This window comes from Mustela nigripes, chromosome 10 (genome assembly GCF_022355385.1).
Source record: "Mustela nigripes isolate SB6536 chromosome 10, MUSNIG.SB6536, whole genome shotgun sequence".
NCBI classification, from domain to species: Eukaryota; Metazoa; Chordata; class Mammalia; order Carnivora; family Mustelidae; genus Mustela; species Mustela nigripes.
Window position 1 is genome coordinate 14,174,322 of NC_081566.1, and position 9,017 is coordinate 14,183,338.

General features: G+C 49.4%; 1 long non-coding RNA gene across 1 annotated transcript; it reads right to left on the reverse strand.

Moving 5' to 3' along the window:
* Positions 1-2,544: 2,544 nt before the first annotated feature.
* Positions 2,545-7,433, reverse strand: LOC132026074 (uncharacterized). Its single transcript, XR_009406757.1, has 4 exons — positions 7,345-7,433; positions 6,275-6,373; positions 5,463-5,578; positions 2,545-4,322 (listed from the first exon to the last, which is right to left on the reverse strand). It is a non-coding gene; the product is annotated as an uncharacterized LOC132026074 (long non-coding RNA).
* Between the last annotated feature and the right edge of the window lie 1,584 nt (positions 7,434-9,017).

Here is a 9,017-nt window from a genome sequence, read left to right on the forward strand (position 1 = left end):
ACCGCCAATGTCTCCCCATCCCACCCCACCCCTGCGCCCTGCGAGGGTGGTGATGGCTGGGAAGAGGTGCATCCGTTTAGCCTCCTGGGAGCCCAAATCCTTCAGCACTCCTTTTCTTTCCCACTCACAGCTACCTCTAGCTCGTGTAGCTTAGAAACCCATCTTGCATTTGAACTTGAGTAGAAATGGAGATGATTCAACAAAGCTACTTTAACTGTCTTTTACTTAACCTAGCTTCATAATGCAGGGAGCCAATGTGGGCTAAGAATGCCTCCATCCTCCTGTACCCGAGTTCAGGGGTGGAGAAATATCCTAGGAGTCTTCCATTACCTCTAAGGCAAAAAGTCTTCACTAAGGAGTACTTTCCTGAAGGAGTCCCATCACCGAGAATGAGCGGGGGAAAGGCAGGGAGAGGCGGGGAAGGCGGGAGAGCCTAAATGAGGGGTATTAACACACTCGTTACTGCTCACCGCTCTGACGCGGGTATGACAGAACATTCCATGTTTCAGGACTCATTCCCGGAGGCCCCGTGGACTTCTGTCTCGGGACACTCCACCTCAGAAGGAAGGGAGAGTAAGGTGTCCACCAGATCGTGACCCAGAGGGACATTAATGGCTCCATACTTCACAGTGGCACCTGCGTGGCCCCAGGAAGTTCCCATGGTGAGTCACACTGCAGGGGCAGCAGGGACCCCACTGGAAAAGTGAGAGCGGGCAGTGCGGTCCTGGGGTCGTGGTCAGGCCAGGCTGTCTCTGGTCCCGGCGTGGCAGCCAGAGCACAACAAGGGGTCTGAGGCCTTGGGTACTACAAGAGGGTCTGAGATGAGACATCAGAGTTGTCTGACATCCTGAAACTCCCTGCCTTGAGGCGTGGACTACCTGAAACGTACTTTCTACATGGGCTCTAGTGCAGAGGTGGACCTAATTTTTATTCAATAATTCATTTCTTCCTTCCTTCATTAACCAATTCAGGCACCCCCAGCGTGGCCCACACTGCGATGGATAGGAAGAACTCTGTCTTTCTGGGGAAGTGAAGGCCCTTCGTCCACCATTTTATTTTATTTTATTTTATTTTAAGATTTTATTTATTTATTTGACAGGCAGAGATCACAAGTAGGCAGAGAGGCAGGCAGAGTGAGAGGGGGGAAGCAGGCTCCCCACTGAGCAGAGAGCCTGATGCGGGGCTCCATCCCAGGACCCTGCGATCATGACCTGAGCTGAAGGCAGAGGCTTTAACTCACTGAGCCGTAGAGGCGTCCCCTCGTCTACCATGTTAAAGTAACGTCAGGCTGCCTCCCTGGCGAATCTGTCCTGATGCCGCACCCCCCACCTGCTTGGACCAGTCATCCCACGAGTTTTACTCAGAAGTGTTGAGTTGCCTGTGAAACTCATGCTGCAAGGCCCTAAGTGGGGGGTGGCCCGAGAAGAGAATGTGTCTCTTCCAAGGAAAAAAAAAAATCTTTCCTATAGACCTGAACACGGCTACTTATCCACTCTCCCAGCTCATCATCCAATAAACACTCAGGCCCAGGGCATGGGGTGAGGAGGTCCAGCGTTCCAGAACAGCATCTTGCACTGTTAATGCAGACCCTAGGAGGAGAGTAAGCTCCAGAAGTCTGGAACGCCCCAGTGTCTTAAAATCTGGGGACTGTCCGTGGAGAAGGTTCTAAATCAAATTCCTGTAGGTTAGAGACAAGAAATTACTGATTTTGTATATTTGTGTTTCATCCATCCATTCTGTCGTTCGGCTGTGGTTCACCATGACCATGCCCGCGTATAATTATGTCCATGTTACAGATGTGGATACTGAGGCCGGGCGGGGCTCAAAAACTTGCTGAAGGTCGCAGAGCCAGTACAAGGTATTTGTAGGTTTCGAGCCAGGTTTTGGAAGCTAATGTCACCTTTGTCCTACCCAGAGGTTCAGCCTACCCCAGTGTGTCCTCCAATCCACTGACCCTGCGGCCCAGCGCCGACGGCTGCCCATCCTCGCCCGCCATATGGGAGACAGGGGCCTTAGGACCCAGGGATTTCCCCCAAGGTCCTTTAGCTGAGTATTGTCAGTGGGCAGAATGCCAGGGCTCAGGGCTCCGTCTTCCCTCCCCTGCCCTCTCTCCAGCCCCCTCCTCCCTCACCTAGCACAGAGCCAACTCACTCCCGGTAAATTCAGTGTTTTTCCATTCCAGTGAGCTCAGCCTCTACTTTGATTCGGGTGCAAGCAGCTGCAGGTGCCTCAAGTCATCATCTGCTTTCTCTCCCCCCCCCCCCCGCCGCCCCCCCCCCCCCCCCCCTCTCTCCTCCCCCCCCCCCCCCCCCCCGCTCGCACCGCAATGTCATCCATGTTTACTTGCTGCTCTGGACTTTGGATTCTGTCAGAATGCCAATCGGCGGGGCCGCCAGGCACCACAGCTGACAGTCAAATCTGTGATGCCGAATCCTTCTTCTGGAAAAAAGGGCTAAAGAGGTTAATACACTCAAGTCAGGATAAACACACCAGCTGTTAGAGTTTCTAATATTTAATATCATTATCAAATAAATAACTCCGGAAAAAAAATCACACACACAGACACACACGTGTGCGCGCGTACACTCACGCCATAAAAACCCATGGCAGCCCACTGCTTCCCCCACGGTGGTTAAAGAGAATATTAATACATTATCTTAAAAGCCTCCACAATGGAGTAATGGCTAGGGCACAATTAAGAAAACATTTGCATTTAGCCTGCCGCGGTTCTTGTCCAGAGACTCCCTCCCCCAGGTCAGCCTGGAGAGAGGAACCAGGGGAGCATCAGGCGGGAGGAACAGGGAGCAACAGTTTTGGGTTTTCATCTTGGTCAGGGAGGACCTCAGCTCCAGTAACAGTTGTCTCTGCTTTTGCTTTCCTCTATTAGAAAATACGCCAACCTTTTTCACTACAAAATATGAGATCCATTTTTTCCGGGGGAAAATGTCTATTCAGACAGATTTTGCATTCGTAACTGTTTTGTGGGGAGTGGGTTGTTGAACTGGCCGGCGGGCAGTGCTTTCTTGTCGTTAGCTCTTTGGGCTACTTTGTGCACAGACACCAGCCAGAGTGATGAGCATCTATTTTTCTTTTGTGGTTCCGGCCTTCCAATTCCCTGAGCACTGACGTTAAGGATGAGCAGGAGAGAATTTTAAAGGCCTGTTAACTGTGTCAGGAAATTGCGGGTCCTTTTTTTTTTTTTTTTTTTTTTGCCCCGCTCACTGGCTGCTGTTCACCTGGGCTACAGGAACAGAAAATGATGATGATCACATTTGGGGGGTGGGGGGAAGGAACGTGGGCTAATTTTTTTTAAGGCTCCGACAAAATGTTTTCCAGGTCACAAAGCACTGAACAAAATGAGCTCCATATCTAGTTTATGTTGTATATTATAAGGGAAGCTGGTCTCGGCGACTCTGTTAAGGTTCCATGAGCATTTTTTGAGATAAAGCCTTCATTTCAAGGGGCCAGGGTTGAGCTATTTCGCTTCTCATCAAGCAAAAACCTGGCATCTTGTTTGTCTGTCCAGATGTATTTTTGTTTGGGTTTTTACACTGTTTGATTGAGATCAAGTCATGAATTTCTGCTGTCCGGATGGGCAGAGGAATCACAATTTATGGAGTCTGAGGATGTGTGTTGTTTAGCTCAAAAGCGCGGCCAGATGAATTTGGGTGAAAGGCACGGCTACATGGCCAGCATGGCTAATATCAGGTCAATTTCTCCTTCACAAACTCTTAACAATCAGAGCAGGAGGGTATAGTTTTAACACTCTCTGTTATCCGGGGCTGTATGGGAGGAATGGATCAGAAGGAAAGAATCCAAACAATTTAAATGGGTCTTCGTTCTAATAAGACTTTCACGGTAATTTTCCTGTCGACGTCGTATCGGTGTCAAGGCTATCAAGACAGTTGGACTGTCCACACGTGTTCTGGTTAACACTGGGAATGGTGAACATGTAAATGATTTCTCCCCACACACCTCTGCCTATGGGTCCTTGATGAATTTCCAATGGCTCAGTGGCCCCTTTGCTCACTCAGGCATCCGCTCCACGTCCGGCCAGGTCCCCGGGTCCTTCAAATGAGTTTTTCAAGCGTGTAGAAAAAATGCAGCCAGGGGGCAGGAATGAAGGCAAGAATGATGGGTCTCCCAGGGAGACCAAGTGGGAGGAAGGGGTGTCCCAGAGCCCATCTCGGTGGTGAGGAGGCCGGCGCATGTCCTCACCTCTCAGCACCGCGGCTATAGAGAGCATGAAACCATGCCTGAAGTTTGGGGAGTTGCTGAGATTTAGGTATCTGGTTGTATTCTTGATTCCTATTCAGACATATCTGGATTGGAGAGGAGACCAAAATTATTGTTAGAGTCACGAGGATGAAAGAGAGGAGAGAAATGAAGAGGAAAGTGGTGGCATGGAGGAAGGGAGAGAGCGGGGAGGAGAGAGAGGAAGAGGAGGAGAGCAGAGAGGGAGAAACACCGAGCCCAGCTCTCCAACCCAGAGCTGTGCTGTCTCGCTGGCCTCTGTGCCCTAGGCCTGACCCCGTTTCACCCTTCTGTCCTCCACGAGCTGAGTCACCACCACGTTCTGGGTCTGTCCTGCTTCTCAGTGCACAGCTGAGTGCCTTTTCTCCCCTCTGCTTCATCCTCTTCAGGCACGGGGCTGTCTCTGCCTTTCTGTCTCCTAGCGGGAGGGAAACGGTCTCTACTGCATAGCTTCCCAAGCATCCTGGTGGGCCTGGCTTTCCATAAATGTTTGCAGAAGGGAGGAAGGGAGGGGGGGGGGGGGGGGGGGGAGAGGGAGGCCAAGGAGGGATGGGAAGAAGGAAAATGCGAGAACCCGGGAATCCTTCGAGATTTACCCAACGCTAGTGCAAATCCAAGCACTCTCCTATGATACAGACATTTCATTTCAATGAGATGCTATTACAACCATTAGCTAGTAACTAGAGAAAGAGAGAGGTCTTAAAGCCTAAGTGAAACAGTGGTATTGATGTTCACTCTCGAGAGATGTCCTTCTATTCTAACAATAATTGCTTATAATGACTTTTCACATTAGAATATATCTGCCATTAATATCAAACTGTAAAATAGATCGGATTTTATTACTAATCTTATTTAGGAGCTGAACGATGTCCTTTCTTAAACAAATATACAAACAGGTAGTTAAGATAACCCAGGCTTAACCATCAAGGGAATGACACTAATGTGAAGTCGGAGACACGTGGACTCCAAAGCCGTTTTGGCTTCCCATCTCCGTGACCCCACTTCCCTGTGAGTTCATTACACCTGAGACCAGGTCAGCTCAGGAAACAGGAACAGAGTCACAAGGGTCCCTCGGTTTTGATTGAACTTTCACTTCCTGCGCTCTTATCACCTGACTCTATTCCCAGGAGAGACTTGTAAGATGAGGAAGAAACACTTCCTGCTTCGCTGCTGGGGCTACGCAGCCCGGTGGGCTCAGGGGACTTAACCTGGGCATCTGGGCTGTGCAACAGAGGGTCGAACCCGTCCCCTCAGTGTCGGGGCTGAGCAGGATGTGCCTTATTCCTGGGACCAGGTCCTTGACTTAAGCCGCTTTTCTTCTTGTCTTCAGGGTAAAAAAAGAAGAAAAAGGATTAAACAGGACTGACATTAGACACCAAGAAGAACTTCCCATTGCTAGGATGATTGAAAAAGTGGGAGGAAACGAGCTGGAGTGCCGCACTGATTCCTCCCACTGAATTACAAACGTCTCACTCTTAGTCTCAATTCTCACTTAATTCCCAGCTCTGGGCAGGTGATGGGAAGCAAGCGTGCACCACAGACTTCACTCTGAATTCTCTGCCTCCCTCCAGGTTAAGCTCCATGCTCCATGGTTTATTTATGGGAATTTTTTTTTTCATGTAGACATTTTACTCTCCTTGCTGCGGAAGGTGGTTCCCTAAACTGCTGCAGACATTCCTTGTCTGTATATTTTATTCATATGGATCCGTTATTGGCCCATCCCTTCCTGAAAGAGCTGAAATTTGCCCTTGAGGCATCAGATGGAGTAGTCAAATTGTCAAATGTGTCTCCTAATTGAAGTGAACATTGGCACAATATTTGTCGACTGGAAATAAACAGCCCCAGTGAAGTAGCAGGTTTACAACCTTCATGCGCTTGTCCAGGTCTTGCTGAGAGCTGAGGGAAATGTGCAGAGAGAGAAGCTATTTCTCCTGGAAATGGAAACTTTGGAGGCAGGGGGTGGGGGTGGTGGGTGAGTCTGTCTTCGACTCCAAATCTCCCAGAACCAAGAAGGGCTAACCTGGTAACCTGGAAAAACCACAGTGTGGCTAGCGAGGTTTATTTCCAGTGCTCCATCCTCGCCTGTCCTGCTGCCTCCCATTCTGGGGTGCTTCCTTCCCTAAAATGCAAGAGTCCAGAATCAGCCGGCTTGCTGTCCTGCCAAGCCCTCTTATTAGCAAGTTTCTACTATCAGAGCGAGGAACATAAAGTGAAAGGGTGATCATGTCACAAAGAGCTCAATGACCAACACTGTTTTCTCCCAGTGTCTCCTGAGCCCCAGCAAATGCACAAGTTCTGGTTCCTGGACCCCGGCGTCTGTCTCTCTGACAGCGTTGGCAGTGAACACTCTCGGGGGGGCTGGGTTTGAGGCAGTCAGAAGTAAAGCCTTACAAACTGCAACCCCAGATGCACGTTAGAGCGTGTTGGTTCCTCCCAAGGTCACATGCCGGAGTAGGAGAGTGGAAGTCGGACCCAAGTCAAGCCCGAAGTTGAAAAGCTTGCCTCTCCAATAAGGCTGTGCAAAATCACAGCGGGGTTGAGTGCCTTTCTGCCAGCCTTGGTCAAGTCCCGTCTGTCCCTCCCCACCTCTTTCTTGTTTTCCTCAAAAGATCAGTCAGCAGTAGGTCGTTTGCTTCCATGAAAGTTCCCTCTGGAGTGGGTCCTGCTTGCCCCTGCTCTCCATTGCTTTCCCTCTGCTCTGTTCCAGCAAGCCCCGAGGCCTCCTTGGCAAGCATGAAGCCACCGGCCCCTGGACGCCCTCCTCCACTGCCGCCCCACTGGAGATGTCATTCCAATGCACCAGGCTCCTACCAAGAAGCTGCCTAGATTCCAACCCCTGGAAGGTCTTACTCTGTCCTCTGCTCAGTTGAGATGGGGGAGCTGGCCTGAAAGTATTAACAAGCGCTGGGAACCTTCGTTAGGCTTCTCTGGTAACAACTGGATTTTCTCCACTTCCCCGGAGAGAGGAGAGAATGGGAGCACGAGAGACCAAGATAGAACATTCCTGCAGTGACCCTGACAAGGCCTCTCTGCTCAAATCCCTCTTCAGGATGAAAGAGAAATTGCATTTCTAAGGTCCCTTTAACTCACCTCAGAAAGACTTTGTGAGGTCAGGGCTAGGAATTCCTCTGATGTGAGGGCGCTGCTCCTGCTCACATTCTCTGCCCCCGCACTTCCCTCTGATTGGTAATGATCTGCCCCAGTCTGTCCAGACCAGGGATTAGAGTCTTTTAAGGACAGAGCTGCTGCTTTCACCACTGCGTCCCCAGCCCCCAGTACAGCCTGTCCTAGACTCTTGCTGTTTGCTGAACTGAAGAAACTTTCCTAACTAAACAAGTGCATGAACCTCGGGCACCTACGCCCAATCACCTCCCCCAAGCCCAGCCTTGACCTTTATCAGAACAGGTAAGCCAAGTCAGCTGCCCTAAGAAACTTGAAACCATTCCCTATTACCAGCTTTTAGGGACACTATGATAAATCTTATAAAGTGATATGGTGCTTTTAAAATTCTTTGTTGTAAGTCATTTGATCATTAGGGTGAATAGAAACCAAGTGGGGCTAGGGGTGGGGACACAGTATCACTTCAATTAAGCTTGACCTCTCCCTGCGGATTCATGGCTTTGTCCCCTTTTAAAGAATCCTAATGTCTAAATTGGACAGATTGGGAAAAGTATCTTGGAGATGGGGGTATTTTAAAATGCAACCCAAAGTGTTAGCAAACTGCCAGCCAGCAGCCTCACACATTTAAGTGTCAGATCAGCAACAAAGCTAATGAAGTCCAGTCTCCCTATGTATCCTTCTGGAATGGGACTGAATTTGTAAAAGCCTGAGACTTGACCAAGCCTTGTTGAAATATTCTACTACTTTCTATCCCCACCCTGAGTCTCGAACATGAGATCTTTGTGAGAGCTTGGTTCCAGAAGATACCAAAACAAAGACATGTTGATGTCAGGTGTCAGGGACAGGAAATCAGTCACTCCTCTTCTATTGGGTAAAATTAATCAGTAAGGGTTGACCTGCTCATAGTCAAGAGCACAAACTTATAAAGACTTTCCCCATGTGACATTCCGTGTGGATTGGAGATGATAAGGGAACATGGGATTTTCCAGCATGTGCTCTTACAGAAAAGGTTGAAAACATATAAAATTACCTTGGGAAGGAAGTTCCCATGGAGGACAACCTTTCAGTCTCCCTCCTGTACTCCTTAGTGACCTACTAATGGGCAGATCTAAAGGCCTTTCCAATTTTTCATTTTGCTTGACCTCTCCTCTGTAGCACCTGATATGAGTGGCCATGCCCTCATGCTTAATAAGGATTTTCGTTGTCATGATCGCTGTGCTCATTATGTATCGTGCCCTAGGCATGGCGCTAGGCATTTCAAACATCTTAACCTCATTTGCCTGTAATGACTGGAGTCTTCCTTCCCTTGTCTTGGTTCTGGGTCCTGCCCCTTCCCGAGTACTCCTGTTCCTAGCCCTCACCTTCTCTTCACACCACCAACTGACTCATTCCCTCATGGCTCTGCCTTTAAGTTTCTGCTCTTCCTTCTCTTCTTCAAAGACGCCATCTCCAGGCACCTGGGTGGCTCAGTGGATTAAAGCCTCTGCCTTTGGCTCAGGTCATAATCTCAGGGTCCTGGGATCGATCCCCACATCCGCGGGGAGCCTGCTTCCCTTCCTCTCTCTGCTGCCTGCCTCTCTGCCTACTTGTGATCTCTGTCTGTCAAATAAACAAATAAAATCTTAAAAAAAAAAAAAAAAGCC